Consider the following 18142-nt stretch of genomic DNA (forward strand, 5'->3'; position numbering starts at 1 on the left):
CCGCCTGCAGCCAGTGTCCTTCGCTGGGGCCTCCCGGCGGGGCGGCGGGCTGCCACTTTTTCCGCACCTCCCGTCCCGGGGCTCTCCGGCAGGGCCGGCCGCGGCCCGGGAGCGGCCTTTCTGACACCTCTGGGCAAGGCCGGGCGGGCCGGACGACGCTCTTCTGGGCATGAAGGGTCGGGCCGGCCGCGCAGAGAAACGCCGTTAACGGAGCGCCCGGAGGGCCTCCCGGCGGGACGGCGAGCAGCCACTTTCCTTGAGCAGCTCCGGAGCGGGGCTTGTCCAGACCCCAGGGGGAATCGCTCTGGAGGCTTGGGCTCCACCCTGCAGGAATTGCCGTATTGTATGGACAATATATGGCTGTACTGATTTCTGGCAGCTGGAGCTGAGCTCCAGACCACCCTCCCCCTATGAATAGGCAAACCAGGGAGTGGGGGTTAAGGTCCAAAACGCTCTCATTGAAATACGCACGTTTTGGGCCCAACCTGTCCCGGGGCAAAGCCCTCTCAGAGGCCTTGGGTGGGCCGGCGAGCCGATGGACGCCATGCCTGAAGCGCCCGGCCCGCTCTCCGCGGGCAACCCCGGACATCCGAACCTCTCGGACCAGGTTTTCCGAAAAAGGCGATTCACCGCGCCGCACCACGCAACCCGCCGGCATGGAGCCGTTTTCGCCCGGGGAAGCATGTCGGAAATGCACGGCTTTAGAGGGTCCGCGTGCGGCTTCGGCGGGTTTTTTTTCCCCAGGACGGCAATTCGCCGCGGAGACACCCTCCCCCCTATAAAAAGGCAAACCAGGGAGTGGGGGTTAAGGTTCAAAACGCTCTTATTGAAATACGGATGTTTGGGGCCCAACAGACCCCGACGAGTGACGCTCTCTAGAGCTGGGGTGCCTCGCCGACGCGTTGGCAAGTGGGGACGAGTCAGTTTTTGCGCCCGAGTCGGATCGAAACTGGAGATCCGACCTTTCGTGCACCACCAAGTCCGGGGAAGAAATCTTCAGCGGGCGCCCACACAACGCCGCCCGTCCGACACCCACAGTGGATCCAGCGCCGCCCGCTGCGAGACTCCGCCCTCGGGCCCGAGGCCCCGGTCCCTATCCGCCCGCCGGCACGTGGCGCCACTCCCATTAGAGCCCTCCTGCGGGGTGCACCTCCGGCCCCGGATTTCAAATCAGGTTTTGGGCGGCCGGATAAGCTTCGCGTCCCGGCAGCGTATCCCCGGCTCTCGCCGGTGGGGCCGAGTCAGTTTTTGCGCCCGAGTCGAAGCGTAACTGGAGATGAGCCCTTTCGCGGTCAAAGAAGTCCGAGGAAGAAATCTTCAGGGGGCACCCTCGTAACGCTCCCCGTCCGGCACCCACGGCGGGACCGACGCCGCCCGCTGCCAGATGCCGCACTCGGGCTGGAAGCCATGGTTTATCCGTGCCGAGCAGCTGATCGCACGATGGCATTGGGACCGACTTGGCAACTCCCCTAGAGCCCTCCTGCGGGGTACACTATTAAACGTGGATTTCAAGTCAGTTTGGGGCGGCCGTGTCAGACATGCAGCCCAGCAGCCAATCCTCGGCCACAGGGGAAGCGCTCGTTCAGTCCGCCGTCAGTTCCTCTGCCGAGTCCGAGTGCCGCCGAGCCCGCCGCTGGTCCTCCCCGGTCTCCTCCTCCAAGGCCGGTCCGCCCGAGGGCCACCGGGCGGCGCCGGCCGGCCCTCGGCGCTCGACCTCCTCCCCCCGCTGCTGGACCCCACCACCCCTCTCCCAGAAGCCGCTCCCGAAGCAGCGACGTCGTCCTACCCGGCCCGCGAGGATCGGCCCGTCTGCGGCGCGGGCAAATCCCTCGGATCGAAAGGTTTAGTTTTAGCAGATCACAGCAAAGCGGCTGCTCTACTGGGCACGACACCCCAATCCATACCCAAGTCGTCTGCAAGTGGTCTGGCGTCCCTCTCGAGACGGCGGTTCGGCTTGCGCCGGAGTTCCCGGCCCCCGGGCAGAGTCCGTGGGAGGAGTCGGCCCGGCCCCCCTCCAGGCAAAAGCGGGTGGGCGCTGACGCGGGCCGCACACCGGCAGAGATTTCGACTTAGAGGCGTTTAGCCGTAATCTCTCGGGTGGTAGTCTCGCACCACCGGCCTGTCGACCGAGCGCCTGAACCAGGGGTCCGAATCTGCGGTTCCTCTCGTACTGAGCAGGATTGCCGTGACGGCGACCTCTCATCAGTAGGGTAAAACTACCTGTCTCACGGCGGTCCAAAGCCAGCTCACGTTCCCCATTGGTGGGTGAACAATCCAACGCTTCGCAATGATAGGAAGAGCCGACATCGAAGGATCAAACAGCAACATCGCTATGAACGCTTGGCTACAACTACCCAGTTATCACTGTGGTAACATTTCTGATACCTCTCGCTTCAAACTGCAAAGCTCAAAAGGATCGATAGGCCACGCTTTCACGGTCTGTATTCATGCTGAAAATCAGATTCAAACGAGCTTTTGCCCTTTTGCTCCGCGCGAGGTTTCCGTCCTCGCTGAGCTCGCCTTAGGACACCTGCGTTACCCTTTGACAGATGTACCGCCCCAGTCAAACCCCCAGACTGAAGCTGTCGCCAGAGCGGGTGGCGGCCGGCCGCGTAGCGCCAGAAGACTGGGCCCGCTCCCCGCCTCATCGGCTAAGTAAAGAAACGACGAGAGTAGTGGTTTTTCAGCGTCGGGCCGGGGCCCTCCCACCTATCCTACACCCCCGTGTCTCTTCACAAGGTCAGACTAGAGTCAAGCTGATTCTGCCAAGCTCGTTCCCTTGGCTGTGGTTTCGCTAGATAGATAGGGACAGTGGGAATCTCGTTAATTCATTCATGCGCGTCACTAATTAGATGACGAGGCATTTGGCTACCTTAAGAGAGTCATAGTTACTCCCGCCGTTTACCCGCACTTCGCTGAATTTCTTCACTTTGACATTCATAGCACTGGGCAGAAATCACATCGCGTCAGCGCCCCGGCTGCAGACGTCGCGATGCTCTGTTTTTCATTAGACAGTCGGATTCCCCTGGTCCGTACCAGTTCTGAGCCGGCTGCTGGGCGCCGGCCGAAGCGGCCGCAGCGAGGACTGTCCACGAGGCGGGCCCCAGGCCGGTCCGGGCTCGCCCAGCGCCCTAGCTCCGGACCAGCCGATTCCAGGGATCCCGCCCCTTAGCAAGAAAAGGAAACTCTTCCCGGGTCCCCGACCGGCGTCTTGGGCTCGCTTGCTTCGCAGATCGGGCCGCCAAGGAGGACGGAGGGCTCCGCCTGCGGGTTTGGGAATATTGACCCGATTCCGTTTCGCCCGGGGGGCAAAGGCCCCGGCCCCGCGAGGAGGGGGGCGCCCGCCTCCGCTGGGAGCGGAACCTCCCTGGGGCTTAGGATCGACTGACCCATGTACAACTGCTGATCGCATGCAAGCCTTCTCCGCCACTCGGCCCTCGAGGATCTCACTCCAATATTTGCTACTACCACCAAGATCTGCGCCCGCGGCGGCTCCACGCGGCCTGGCGGCCGGCGCTTCGACGCGCACCGCGGCGGCCCTCCTACTCGTCGGGGCGTACCACCCGGCCGGCGGGCCCACTCGCTCTCTGCCCCGACGGCCAGGTGTGGGCGGCACTCTCAGTGCCATTCATTTTCAGGGCTAGTCGACTTCCATGGCCACCGGCCTGCTGCCCGTATTAAGCAACGCCTTTTCTGGGCTCTGATGAACGTCGGCCCCAAATGCGGCGCCCCAACCCGGCGGGTCCTCTCGCCCGACCTGAGGTCGATGGGTTCGCAATAGGCCTCGGCCTCTCACTCTCTCTCGCCTCTCAGGGCCCGCCCGGCGCCTCGGCGGCTGCCAGGAAGGAGGGTTTCCCCTCTTCTCTCTCTCGGCGCTGGGCGCCCGCTCCCTTTCCGGCGGTCCACTCGGAGATCTGCCACGGGGCCGGCGGCACTCGGTCCCCGTTGGCCGGGTCCGGGCCTCCCCTTTTTCTCGGCCTGCCCTGCCTACCTGGCCTCCTTTCTAGCGTGCTCCCTTAAGGCTGCCTGTGTCTTTCTTGTTCGGTTTTGGGGCACGACCGGCGCTCGTTTGTGGGGCGGATACTCAGCGCCGACCTCCCCCGGGGAACGACCCGCCCGGCCGGTGCCCCTCGCCTACCTGCCTGCCTTGCCCGCAGATCTCCCATACCATCCTCGCCAGAGAGCGGGGGGAACCCGCGCCGCAACCTACCGGTCTCTTTGCACTCCCCTTGTTGCCGCCTGCAGCCAGTGTCCTCGCTGGGGCCTCCCGGCGGGGCGGCGGGCTGCCACTTTTTCCGCACCTCCCGTCCCGGGGCTCTCCGGCAAGGCCGGCCGCGGCCCGGGAGCGGCCTTTCCGACACCTCTGGGCAAGGCCGGGCGGGCCGGCCGACGCTCTTTTGGGCATGAAGGGTCGGGCCGGCCGCGCAGAGAAACCCGTTAACGGAGCGCCCGGAGGGCCTCCCGGCGGCACGGCGAGCAGCCACTTTCCTTGAGCCGCTCCGGAGCGGGGCTTGTCCAGACCCCAGGGGGAATCGCTCCGGAGGCTTGGGCTCCACCCTGCAGGAATTGCCGTATTGTATGGACAATATATGGCTGTACTGATATCTGGCAGCTGGAGCTGAGCTCCAGACCACCCTCCCCCTATAAATAGGCAAACCAGGGAGTGGGGGTTAAGGTCCAAAACGCTCTCATTGAAATACGCACGTTTTGGGCCCAACCTGTCCCGGTGCAAAGCCCTCTCAGAGGCCTTGGGTGGGCCGGCGAGCCGATGGACGCCATGCCTGAAGCGCCCGGCCCGCTCTCCGCGGGCAACCCCGGACATCCGAACCTCTCGGACCAGGTTTTCCGAAAAAGGCGATTCACCGCGCCGCACCACGCAACCCGCCGGCATGGAGCCGTTTTTGCCCGGGGAAGCGTGTCGGAAATGCACAGCTTTAGAGGGTCCGCGTGCGGCTTCGGCGGGTTTTTTTCTCCCAGGACGGCAATTCGCCGCGGAGACACCCTCCCCCCTATAAAAAGGCAAACCAGGGAGTGGGGGTTAAGGTTCAAAACGCTCTCATTGAAATACGCACGTTTGGGGCCCAACAGACCCCGACGAGTGACGCTCTCGAGAGCCGGGGTGCCTCGCCGACGCGTTGGCAAGTGGGGACGAGTCGGTTTTTGCGCCCGAGTCGGGTCGAAACCGGAGATCCTACCTTTCGCGCACCACCAAGTCCGGGGAAGAAATCTTCAGCGGGCGCCAACGCAACGCCGCCCGTCCGACACCCACAGCGGGACCGGCGCCTCCGCTGCGAGACTCCGCCCTCGGGCCCGAGGCCCCGGTCCCTACCCGCCCGCCGGCACGTGGCGCCACTCCCATTAGAGCCCTCCTGCGGGGTGCACCTCCGGCCCCGGATTTCAAATCAGGTTTTGGGCGGCCGGATAAGCCTTGCGGCCCAGCAGCGTATCCCCGGCTCTCGCCGGTGGGGCCGAGTCAGTTTTTGCGCCCGAGTCGAAGCGTAACTGGAGATGAGCCCTTTCGCGGTCAACGAAGTCTGATGAAGAAATCTTTAGCGGGCACCCACGTAACGCTCCCCGTCCGGCACCCACGGCGGGACTGACGCCGCCCGCTGCCAGATGCCGCACTCGGGCTGGAAGCCGTGGTTTATCCGTGCCGAACAGCTGATCGCACGATGGCATTGGGACCGACTTGGCAACTCCCCGAGAGCCCTCTTGCGGGGTACACTATTAAACGTGGATTTCAAGTCAGTTTGGGGCGGCCGTGTCAGACATGCAGCCCAGCAGCCAATCCTCGGCCTCAGGGAAAGCGCTCGTTTACTCCGCCGTCAGTTCCTCTGCCGAGTTCGAGTGCCGCCGGGCCCGCCGCTGGTACTCCCCAGTCTCCTCCTCCAAGGCCGGTCCGCCCGAGGGCCACCGGGCGGCGCCGGCCGGCCCTCCGCGCTCGACCTCCTCCCCCCGCTGCTGGACCCCACCACCCCTCTCCCAGAAGCCGCTCCCGCAGCAGCGACGTCGTCCGACCCGGCCTGCCAGGATCGGCCCGTCTGCAGCGCGGGCAAATCCCTCGGATCGAAAGGTTTAGTTTTAGCAGATCACAGCAAAGCGGCTGCTCTACTGGGCACGACACCCCAATCCATACCCAAGTCGTCTGCAAGTGATCTGTCGTCCCTCTCGAGACGGCGGTTCGGCTTGCACCGGAGTTCCCGGCCCCCGGGCAGGGGCCGCGGGCGGAGTCGGCCCGGCCCCCCTCCAGGCAAGAGCGGGTGGGCGCTGACGCGGGCCGCACACCGGCAGAGATTTTGACTTAGAGGCGTTTAGCCGTAATCTCTCGGGTGGTAGTCTCGCACCACCGGCCTGTCGACCGAGCGCCTGAACCAGGGGTCCGAATCTGCGGTTCCTCTCGTACTGAGCAGGATTGCCGTGACGGCGACCTCTCATCAGTAGGGTAAAACTACCTGTCTCACGGCGGTCCAAAGCCAGCTCACGTTCCCCATTGGTGGGTGAACAATCCAACGCTTCGCAATGATAGGAAGAGCCGACATCGAAGGATCAAACAGCAACATCGCTATGAACGCTTGGCTGCAACTACCCAGTTATCACTGTGGTAACATTTCTGATACCTCTCGCTTCAAACTGCGAAGCTCAAAAGGATCGATAGGCCACGCTTTCACGGTCTGTATTCATGCTGAAAATCAGATTCAAACGAGCTTTTGCCCTTTTGCTCCGCGCGAGGTTTCCGTCCTCGCTGAGCTCGCCTTAGGACACCTGCGTTACCCTTTGACAGATGTACGGCCCAGTTTAAGTCCCCGACTGAAGCTGTCGCCGGAGCGGGTGGCGGCCGGCCGCGTAGCGCCAGAAGACTGGGCCCGCTCCCCGCCTCACCGGCTAAGTAAAGAAACCACGAGAGTAGTGGCATTTCAGCGTCGGGCCTGGGGCCCTCCCACCTATCCTACACCCCCCGTGTCTCTTCACAAGGTCAGACTAGAGTCAAGCTGATTCTGCCAAGCTCGTTCCCTTGGCTGTGGTTTCGCTAGATAGATAGGGACAGTGGGAATCTCGTTAATTCATTCATGCGCGTCACTAATTAGATGACGAGGCATTTGGCTACCTTAAGAGAGTCATAGTTACTCCCGCCGTTTACCCGCACTTCGCTGAATTTCTTCACTTTGGCATTCAGAGCACTGGGCAGAAATCACATCGCGTCAGCGCCCCGGCTGCAGACGTCGCGATGCTCTGTTTTTCATTAGACAGTCGGATTCCCCTGGTCCGTACCAGTTCTGAGCCGGCTGCTGGGCGCCGGCCGAAGCGGCCGCAGCGAGGACTGTCCACGAGGCGGGCCCCAGGCCGGTCCGGGCTCGCCCAGCGCCCTCGCTCCGGACCAGCCGATTCCAGGGATCCCGCCCCTTAGCAAGAAAAGGTAACTCCTCCTGGGTCCCCGACCGGCGTCTGGGGCTCGCTTGCTTCGCAGATCGGACCGCCAAGGAGGACGGAGGGCTCCGCCTGCGGGTTTGGGAATATTGACCCGATTCCGTTTCGCCCAGGGGGGCGAGGCCCCGGCCCCGCCAGGAGGGGGGCACCCGCCTCCGCTGGGAGCGGAACCTCCCTGGGGCTTAGGATCGACTGACCCATGTACAACTGCTGATCGCATGCAAGCCTTCTCCGCCACTCGGCCCTCGAGGATCTCACTCCAATATTTGCTACTACCACCAAGATCTGCGCCCGCGGCAGCTCCACGCGGCCTGGCGGCCGGCGCTTCGACGCGCACCGCGGCGGCCCTCCTACTTGTCGGGGCGTACCACCCGGCCGGCGGTCCCACTCGCTCTCTGCCCCGACGGCCAGGTGTGGGCGGCACTCTCAGTGCCATTCATTTTCAGGGCTAGTCGACTTCCATGGCCACCGGCCTGCTGCCCGTATTAAGCAACGCCTTTTCTGGGCTCTGATGAGCGTCGGCCCCAAATGCGGCGCCCCAACCCGGCGGGTCCTCTCGCCCGACCTGAGGTCGATGGGTTCGCAATAGGCCTCGGCCTCTCACTCTCTCTCGCCTCTCAGGGCCCGCCCGGCGCCTCGGCGGCTGCCAGGAAGGAGGGTTTCCCCTCTTCTCTCTCTCGGCGCTGGGCGCCCGCTCCCTCTCCGGCAGTCCACTCGGAGATCTGCCACGGGGCCGGCGGCATTTGGTCCCCGCTGGCCGGGTCCGGGTCTCCCCTTTTTCTTTCTCGGCCTGCCCTGCCTGCCTACCTGGCCTCATTTCCGGCGCGCTCCCTCGAGGCCGCCTGTGTCTTTCTTGTTCGGCTCGGGGTCACGACCGGCGCTCGTTTGTGGGGCGGATACTCAGCGCCGACCTCCCCCGGGGAACGACCCGCCCGGCCGGTGCCCCTCGCCTACCTGCCTGCCTTGCCCGCAGATCTCCCATACCATCCTCGCCAGAGAGCGGGGGGAACCCGCACCGCAACCTACCGGTCTCTTTGCACTCCCCTTGTTGCCGCCTGCAGCCAGTGTCCTCGCTGGGGCCTCCCGGCGGGGCGGCGGGCTGCCACTTTTTCCGCACCTCCCGTCCCGGGGCTCTCCGGCAAGGCCGGCCGCGGCCCGGGAGCGGCCTTTCCGACACCTCTGGGCAAGGCCGGGCGGGCCGGCCGACGCTCTTCTGGGCATGAAGGGTCGGGCCGGCCGCGCAGAGAAACCCGTTAACGGAGCGCCCGGAGGGCCTCCCGGCGGGACGGCGAGCAGCCACTTTCCTTGAGCCGCTCCGGAGCGGGGCTTGTCCAGACCCCAGGGGGAATCGCTCCGGAGGCTTGGGCTCCACCCTGCAGGAATTGCCGTATTGTATGGACAATATATGGCTGTACTGATTTCTGGCAGCTGGAGCTGAGCTCCAGACCACCCTCCCCCTATAAATAGGCAAACCAGGGAGTGGGGGTTAAGGTCCAAAACGCTCTCATTGAAATACGCACGTTTTGGGCCCAACCTGTCCCGGGGCAAAGCCCTCTCAGAGGCCTTGGGTGGGCCGGCGAGCCGATGGACGCTATGCCTGAAGCGCCCGGCCCGCTCTCCGCGGGCAACCCCGGACATCCGAACCTCTCGGACCAGGTTTTCCGAAAAAGGCGATTCACCGCGCCGCACCACGCAACCCGCCGGCATGGAGCCGTTTTCGCCCGGGGAAGCGTGTCGGAAATGCACGGCTTTAGAGGGTCCGCGTGCGGCTTCGGCGGGTTTTTTTTCCCCCAGGACGGCAATTCGCCGCGGAGACACCCTCCCCCCTATAAAAAGGCAAACCAGGGAGTGGGGGTTAAGGTTCAAAACGCTCTCATTGAAATACGCACGTTTGGGGCCCAACAGACCCCGACGAGTGACGCTCTCGAGAGCCGGGGTGCCTCGCCGACGCGTTGGCAAGTGGGGACGAGTCGGTTTTTGCGCCCGAGTCGGGTCGAAACCGGAGATCCTACCTTTCGCGCACCACCAAGTCCGGGGAAGAAATCTTCAGCGGGCGCCCACGCAACGCCGCCCGTCCGACACCCACAGCGGGACCGGCGCCGTCCGCTGCGAGACTCCGCCCTCGGGCCCGAGGCCCCGGTCCCTACCCGCCCGCTGGCACGTGGCGCCACTCCCATTAGAGCCCTCCTGCGGGGTGCACCTCCGGCCCCGGATTTCAAATCAGGTTTTGGGCGGCCGGATAAGCCTCGCGGCCCGGCAGCGTATCCCCGGCTCTCGCCGGTGGGGCCGAGTCAGTTTTTGCGCCCGAGTCGAAGCGTAACTGGAGATGAGCCCTTTCGCGGTCAACGAAGTCCGAGGAAGAAATCTTTAGCGGGCACCCACGTAACGCTCCCCGTCCGGCACCCACGGCGGGACTGACGCCGCCCGCTGCCAGATGCCGCACTCGGGCTGGAAGCCATGGTTTATCCGTGCCGAACAGCTGATCGCACGATGGCATTGGGACCGACTTGGCAACTCCCCGAGAGCCCTCCTGCGGGGTACACTATTAAACGTGGATTTCAAGTCAGTTTGGGGCGGCCGTGTCAGACATGCAGCCCAGCAGCCAATCCTCGGCCTGAGGGAAAGCGCTCGTTTACTCCGCCGTCAGTTCCTCTGCCGAGTTCGAGTGCCACCGGGCAAGCCGCTGGTACTCCCCAGTCTCCTCCTCCAAGGCCGGTCCGCCCGAGGGCCACCGGGCGGCGCCGGCCGGCCCTCCGCGCTCGACCTCCTCCCCCCGCTGCTGGACCCCACCACCCCTCTCCCAGAAGCCGCTCCCGCAGCAGCGACGTCGTCCGACCCGGCCCGCCAGGATCGGCCCGTCTGCGGGGCGGGCAAATCCCTCGGATCGAAAGGTTTGGTTTTAGCAGATCACAGCAAAGCGGCTGCTCTACTGGGCACGACACCCCAATCCATACCCAAGTCGTCTGCAAGTGATCTGGCGTCCCTCTCGAGACGGCGGTTCGCCTTGCGCCGGAGTTCCCGGCCCCCGGGCAGGGGCCGCCGGCGGAGTCGGCCCGGCCCCCCTCCAGGCAAGAGCGGGTGGGCGCTGACGCGGGCCGCACACCGGCAGAGATTTCGACTTAGAGGCGTTTAGCCGTAATCTCTCGGGTGGTAGTCTCGCACCACCGGCCTCTCGACCGAGCGCCTGAACCAGGGGTCCGAATCTGCAGTTCCTCTCGTACTGAGCAGGATTGCCGTGACGGCGACCTCTCATCAGTAGGGTAAAACTACCTGTCTCACGGCGGTCCAAAGCCAGCTCACGTTCCCCATTGGTGGGTGAACAATCCAACGCTTCGCAATGATAGGAAGAGCCGACATCGAAGGATCAAACAGCAACATCGCTATGAACGCTTGGCTGCAACTACCCAGTTATCACTGTGGTCACATTTCTGATACCTCTCGCTTCAAACTGCGAAGCTCAAAAGGATCGATAGGCCACGCTTTCACGGTCTGTATTCATGCTGAAAATCAGATTCAAACGAGCTTTTGCCCTTTTGCTCCGCGCGAGGTTTCCGTCCTCGCTGAGCTCGCCTTAGGACACCTGCGTTACCCTTTGACAGATGTACGGCCCAGTTTAAGTCCCCGACTGAAGCTGTCGCCGGAGCGGGTGGCGGCCGGCCGCGTAGCGCCAGAAGACTGGGCCCGCTCCCCGCCTCATCGGCTAAGTAAAGAAACGACGAGAGTAGTGGTTTTTCAGCGTCGGGCCGGGGCCCTCCCACCTATCCTACACCCCCCCGTGTCTCTTCACAAGGTCAGACTAGAGTCAAGCTGATTCTGCCAAGCCCGTTCCCTTGGCTGTGGTTTCGCTAGATAGATAGGGACAGTGGGAATCTCGTTAATTCATTCATGCGCGTCATTAATTAGATGACGAGGCATTTGGCTACCTTAAGAGAGTCATAGTTACTCCCGCCGTTTACCCGCACTTCGCTGAATTTCTTCACTTTGACATTCAGAGCACTGGGCAGAAATCACATCGCGTCAGCACCCCGGCTGCAGACGTCGCGATGCTCTGTTTTTCATTAGACAGTCGGATTCCCCTGGTCCGTACCAGTTCTGAGCCGGCTGCTGGGCGCCGGCCGAAGCGGCCGCAGCGAGGACTGTCCACGAGGCGGGCCCCAGGCCGGTCCGGGCTCGCCCGGCGCCGCAGACGCGGCGCTCTAGGGGGCCGCAGCCCATAGCTCCGGACCAGCCGATTCCAGGGATCCCGCCCCTTAGCAAGAAAAGGTAACTCCTCCTGGGTCCCCGACCGGCGTCTGGGGCTCGCTTGCTTCGCAGATCGGACCGCCAAGGAGGACGGAGGGCTCCGCCTGCGGGTTTGGGAATATTGACCCGATTCCGTTTCGCCCGGGGGGCGAGGCCCTGGCCCCGCCAGGAGGGGGGCGCCCGCCTCCGCTGGGAGCGGAACCTCCCTGGGGCTTAGGATCGACTGACCCATGTACAACTGCTGATCGCATGCAAGCCTTCTCCGCCACTCGGCCCTCGAGGATCTCACTCCAATATTTGCTACTACCACCAAGATCTGCGCCCGCGGCGGCTCCACGCGGCCTGGCGGCCGGCGCTTCGACGCGCACCGCGGCGGCCCTCCTACTCGTCGGGGCATACCACCCGGCCGGCGGTCCCACTCGCTCTCTGCCCCGACGGCCAGGTGTGGGCGGCACTCTCAGTGCCATTCATTTTCAGGGCTAGTCGACTTCCATGGCCACCGGCCTGCTGCCCGTATTAAGCAACGCCTTCTCTGGGCTCTGATGAGCGTCGGCCCCAAATGCGGCACGCCAACCCGGCGGGTCCTCTCGCCCGACCTGAAGTCGATGGGTTCGCAATAGGCCTCGGCTTCTCACTCTCTCTCTCGCCTCTCAGGGCCCGCCCGGCGCCTCGGCGGCTGCCAGGAATGGGGGCTTCCCTCCGCGGCCCTCTCTTCTCTCTCTCGGCGCTGGGCGCCCGCTCCCTCTCCGGCAGTCCACTCGGAGATCTGCCACGGGGCCGGCGGCATTTGGTCCCCGCTGGCCGGGTCCGGGTCTCCCCTTTTTCTTTCTCGGCCTGCCCTGCCTGCCTGCCTGGCCTCATTTCCGGCGCGCTCCCTCGAGGCCGCCTGTGTCTTTCTTGTTCGGCTCGGGGGCGCGACCGGCGCCCCTTTGTGGGGCGGATACTCAGCGCCGACCTCCCCCGGGAAACGACCCGCCCGGCCGGTGCCCCTCGCCTACCTGCCTGCCTTGCCCGCAGATCTCCCATATCATCCTCGCCAGAGAGCGGGGGGAACCCGCACCGCAACCTACCGGTCTCTTTGCACTCCCCTTGTTGCCGCCTGCAGCCAGTGTCCTCGCTGGGGCCTCCCGGCGGGGCGGCGGGCTGCCACTTTTTCCGCACCTCCCGTCCCGGGGCTCTCCGGCAGGGCCGGCCGCGGCCCGGGAGCGGCCTTTCCGACACCTCTGGGCAAGGCCGGGTGTGCCGGCCGACGCTCTTCTGGGCATGAAGGGTCGGGCCGGCCGCGCAGAGAAACCCGTTAACGGAGCGCCCGGAGGGCCTCCCGGCGGGACGGCGAGCAGCCACTTTCCTTGAGCCGCTCCGGAGCGGGGCTTGTCCAGACCCCAGGGGGAATCGCTCCGGAGGCTTGGGCTCCACCCTGCAGGAATTGCCGTATTGTATGGACAATATATGGCTGTACTGATTTCTGGCAGCTGGAGCTGAGCTCCAGACCACCCTCCCCCTATAAATAGGCAAACCAGGGAGTGGGGGTTAAGGTCCAAAACGCTCTCATTGAAATACGCACGTTTTGGGCCCAACCTGTCCCGGGGCAAAGCCCTCTCAGAGGCCTTGGGTGGGCCGGCGAGCCGATGGACGCCATGCCTGAAGCGCCCGGCCCGCTCTCCGCGGGCAACCCCGGACATCCGAACCTCTCGGACCAGGTTTTCCGAAAAAAGCGATTCACCGCGCTGCACCACGCAACCCGCCGGCATGGAGCCGTTTTCGCCCGGGGAAGCATGTCGGAAATGCACGGCTTTAGAGGGTCCGCGTGCGGCTGCGGCGGGTTTTTTTTCCCCAGGATTGCAATTCGCCGCGGAGACACCCTCCCCCCTATAAAAAGGCAAACCAGGGAGTGGGGGTTAAGGTTCAAAACGCTCTTATTGAAATACGGACGTTTGGGGCCCAACAGACCCCGACGAGTGACGCTCTCTAGAGCTGGGGTGCCTCGCCGACGCGTTGGCAAGTGGGGACGAGTCGGTTTTTGCGCACGAGTCGGATCGAAACTGGAGATCCGACTTTTCGTGCACCACCAAATCCGGGGAAGAAATCTTCAGCGGGCGCCCACACAACGCCGCCCGTCCGACACCCACAGCGGATCCAGCGCCGCCCGCTGCGAGACTCCGCCCTCGGGCCCGAGGCCCCGGTCCCTATCCGCCCGCTGGCACGTGGCGCCACTCCCATTAGAGCCCTCCTGCGGGGTGCACCTCCGGCCCCGGATTTCAAATCAGGTTTTGGGCGGCCGGATAAGCCTCGCGGCCCGGCAGCGTATCCCCGGCTCTCGCCAGTGGGGCCGAGTCAGTTTTTGCGCCCGAGTCGAAGCGTAACTGGAGATGAGCCCTTTCGCGGTCAAAGAAGTCCGAGGAAGAAATCTTCAGGGGGCACCCTCGTAACGCTCCCCGTCCGGCACCCACGGCGGGACCGACGCCGCCCGCTGCCAGATGCCGCACTCGGGCTGGAAGCCATGGTTTATCCGTGCCGAACAGCTGATCGCACGATGGCATTGGGACCGACTTGGCAACTCCCCTAGAGCCCTCCTGCGGGGTACACTATTAAACGTGGATTTCAAGTCAGTTTGGGGCGGCCGTGTCAGACATGCAGCCCAGCAGCCAATCCTCGGCCACAGGGGAAGCGCTCGTTCAGTCCGCCGTCAGTTCCTCTGCCGAGTCCGAGTGCCGCCGAGCCCGCCGCTGGTCCTCCCCGGTCTCCTCCTCCAAGGCCGGTCCGCCCGAGGGCCACCGGGCGGCGCCGGCCGGCCCTCCGCGCTCGACCTCCTCCCCCCGCTGCTGGACCCCACCACGCCTCTCCCAGAAGCCGCTCCCGAAGCAGCGACGTCGTCCTACCCGGCCCGCCAGGATCGGCCCGTCTGCGGCGCGGGCAAATCCCTCGGATCGAAAGGTTTAGTTTTAGCAGATCACAGCAAAGCGGCTGCTCTACTGGGCACGACACCCCAATCCATACCCAAGTCGTCTGCAAGTGATCTGGCGTCCCTCTCGAGACGGCGGTTCGGCTTGCACCGGAGTTCCCGGCCCCCGGGCAGGGGCCGCGGGCGGAGTCGGCCCGGCCCCCCTCCAGGCAAGAGCGGGTGGGCGCTGACGCGGGCCGCACACCGGCAGAGATTTCGACTTAGAGGCGTTTAGCCGTAATCTCTCGGGTGGTAGTCTCGCACCACCGGCCTGTCGACCGAGCGCCTGAACCAGGGGTCCGAATCTGCGGTTCCTCTCGTACTGAGCAGGATTGCCGTGACGGCGACCTCTCATCAGTAGGGTAAAACTACCTGTCTCACGGCGGTCCAAAGCCAGCTCACGTTCCCCATTGGTGGGTGAACAATCCAACGCTTCGCAATGATAGGAAGAGCCGACATCGAAGGATCAAACAGCAACATCGCTATGAACGCTTGGCTGCAACTACCCAGTTATCACTGTGGTAACATTTCTGATACCTCTTGCTTCAAACTGCGAAGCTCAAAAGGATCGATAGGCCACGCTTTCACGGTCTGTATTCATGCTGAAAATCAGATTCAAACGAGCTTTTGCCCTTTTGCTCCGCGCGAGGTTTCCGTCCTCGCTGAGCTCGCCTTAGGACACCTGCGTTACCCTTTGACAGATGTACGGCCCAGTTTAAGTCCCCGACTGAAGCTGTCGCCGGAGCGGGTGGCGGCCGGCCGCGTAGCGCCAGAAGACTGGGCCCGCTCCCCGCCTCATCGGCTAAGTAAAGAAACGACGAGAGTAGTGGTTTTTCAGCGTCGGGCCGGGGCCCTCCCACCTATCCTACACCCCCCGTGTCTCTTCACAAGGTCAGACTAGAGTCAAGCTGATTCTGCCAAGCCCGTTCCCTTGGCTGTGGTTTCGCTAGATAGATAGGGACAGTGGGAATCTCGTTAATCCATTCATGCGCGTCACTAATTAGATGACGAGGCATTTGGCTACCTTAAGAGAGTCATAGTTACTCCCGCCGTTTACCCGCACTTCGCTGAATTTCTTCACTTTGACATTCAGAGCACTGGGCAGAAATCACCTCGCGTCAGCGCCCCGGCTGCAGACGTCGCGATGCTCTGTTTTTCATTAGACAGTCGGATTCCCCTGGTCCGTACCAGTTCTGAGCCGGCTGTTGGGCGCCGGCCGAAGCGGCCGCAGCGAGGACTGTCCACGAGGCGGGCCCCAGGCCGGTCCGGGCTCGCCCAGCGCCGTAGCTCCGGACCAGCCGATTCCAGGGATCCCGCCCATTAGCAAGAAAAGGAAACTCTTCCCGGGTCCCCGACCGGCGTCTGGGGCTCGCTTGCTTCGCAGATCGGACCGCCAAGGAGGACGGAGGGCTCCGCCTGCGGGTTTGGGAATATTGACCCGATTCCGTTTCGCCTGGGGGGCAAAGGCCCCGGCCCCGCGAGGAGGGGGGCGCCCGCCTCCGCTGGGAGCGGAACCTCCCTGGGGCTTAGGATCGACTGACCCATGTACAACTGCTGATCGCATGCAAGCCTTCTCCGCCACTCGGCCCTCGAGGATCTCACTCCAATATTTGCTACTACCACCAAGATCTGCGCCCGCGGCGGCTCCACGCGGCCTGGCGGCCGGCGCTTCGACGCGCACCGTGGCGGCCCTCCTACTCGTCGGGGCGTACCACCCGGCCGGCGGTCCCACTCGATCTCTGCCCCGACGGCCAGGTGTGGGCGGCACTCTCAGTGCCATTCATTTTCAGGGCTAGTCGACTTCCATGGCAACCGGCCTGCTGCCCGTATTAAGCAACGCCTTTTCTGGGCTCTGATGAGCGTCGGCCCCAAATGCGGCGCCCCAACCCGGCGGGTCCTCTCGCCCGACCTGAGGTCGATGGGTTCGCAATAGGCCTCGGCCTCTCACTCTCTCTCTCGCCTCTCAGGGCCCGCCCGGCGCCTCGGCGGCTGCCAGGAATGGGGGCTTCCCTCCGCGGCCCTCTCTTCTCTCTCTCGGCGCTGGGCGCCCGCTCCCTCTCCGGCAGTCCACTCGGAGATCTGCCACGGGGCCGGCGGCACTCGGTCCCCGCTGGCCGGGTCCGGGTCTCCCCTTTTTCTTTCTCGGCCTGCCCTGCCTGCCTGCCTGGCCTCATTTCCGGCGCGCTCCCTCGAGGCCGCCTCTGTCTTTCTTGTTCGGCTCGGGGGCACGACCGGCGCTCGTTTTGGGGCGGATACTCAGCGCCGACCTTCCCCGGGGAACGACCCGCCCGGCCGGTGCCCCTCGCCTACCTGCCTGCCTTGCCCGCAGATCTCCCATATCATCCTCGCCAGAGAGCGGGGGAACCCGCGCCGCAACCTTCCGGTCTCTTTGCACTCCCCTTGTTGCCGCCTGCAGCCAGTGTCCTGGCGGGGGCGTCCCGGCCCGGCGGGGCGGCGGGCCGCCACTTTTTCCGCACCTCCCGTCCCGGGGCTCTCCGGCAGGGCCGGCCGCGGCCCGGGAGCGGCCTTTCCGACACCTCTGGGCAAGGCCGGGCGGGCCGGCCGACGCTGTTCTGGGCATGAAGGGTCGGGCCGGCTGCGCAGAGAAACGCCGTTAACGGAGCGCCCGGAGGGCCTCCCGGCGGGACGGCGAGCAGCCACTTTCCTTGAGCCGCTCCGGAGCGGGGCTTGTCAAGACCCCAGGGGGAATCGCTCCGGAGGCTTGGGCTCCACCCTGCAGGAATTGCCGTATTGTATGGACAATATATGGCTGTACTGATATCTGGCAGCTGGAGCTGAGCTCCAGACCACCCTCCCCCTATAAATAGGCAAACCAGGGAGTGGGGGTTAAGGTCCAAAACGCTCTCATTGAAATACGCACGTTTTGGGCCCAACCTGTCCCGGGGCAAAGCCCTCTCAGAGGCCTTGGGTGGGCCGGCGAGCCGATGGACGCTATGCCTGAAGCGCCCGGCCCGCTCTCCGCGGGCAACCCCGGACATCCGAACCTCTCGGACCAGGTTTTCCGAAAAAGGCGATTCACCGCGCCGCACCACGCAACCCGCCGGCATGGAGCCGTTTTCGCCCGGGGAAGCGTGTCGGAAATGCACGGCTTTAGAGGGTCCGCGTGCGGCTTCTGCGGGTTTTTTTCTCCCAGGACGGCAATTCGCCGCGGAGACACCCTCCCCCCTATAAAAAGGCAAACCAGGGAGTGGGGGTTAAGGTTCAAAACGCTCTCATTGAAATACGGACGTTTGGGGCCCAACAGACCCCGACGAGTGACGCTCTCGAGAGCCAGGGTGCCTCGCCGACGCGTTGGCAAGTGGGGACGAGTCGGTTTTTGCGCCCGAGTCGGGTCGAAACCGGAGATCCGACCTTTCGCGCACCACCAAATCCGGGGAAGAAATCTTCAGCGGGCGCCCACGCAACGCCGCCCGTCCGACACCCACAGCGGGACAGGCGCCGCCCGCTGCGAGACTCCGCCCTCGGGCCCGAGGCCCCGGTCCCTACCCGCCCGCTGGCACGTGGCGCCACTCC

The 18142-nt window shown here is 64.6% G+C and overlaps 4 pseudogenes; all 4 read right to left on the minus strand.

Moving 5' to 3' along the window:
* Positions 1 to 1823: 1823 nt before the first annotated feature.
* LOC147795154 (large subunit ribosomal RNA) lies at positions 1824 to 3178 on the minus strand (annotated as a pseudogene).
* A 2876-nt stretch (positions 3179 to 6054) lies between these two features.
* LOC147795155 (large subunit ribosomal RNA) lies at positions 6055 to 7411 on the minus strand (annotated as a pseudogene).
* Positions 7412 to 10297: 2886 nt separating this feature from the next.
* LOC147795156 (large subunit ribosomal RNA) lies at positions 10298 to 11568 on the minus strand (annotated as a pseudogene).
* A 3014-nt stretch (positions 11569 to 14582) lies between these two features.
* On the minus strand, positions 14583 to 15935 carry LOC147795157 (large subunit ribosomal RNA; annotated as a pseudogene).
* Between the last annotated feature and the right edge of the window lie 2207 nt (positions 15936 to 18142).

Source organism: Acanthaster planci, unplaced genomic scaffold (genome assembly GCF_054643075.1).
Source record: "Acanthaster planci isolate LZ-2023a unplaced genomic scaffold, COTS_SCS Contig144, whole genome shotgun sequence".
Lineage (NCBI taxonomy): Eukaryota > Metazoa > Echinodermata > Asteroidea > Valvatida > Acanthasteridae > Acanthaster > Acanthaster planci.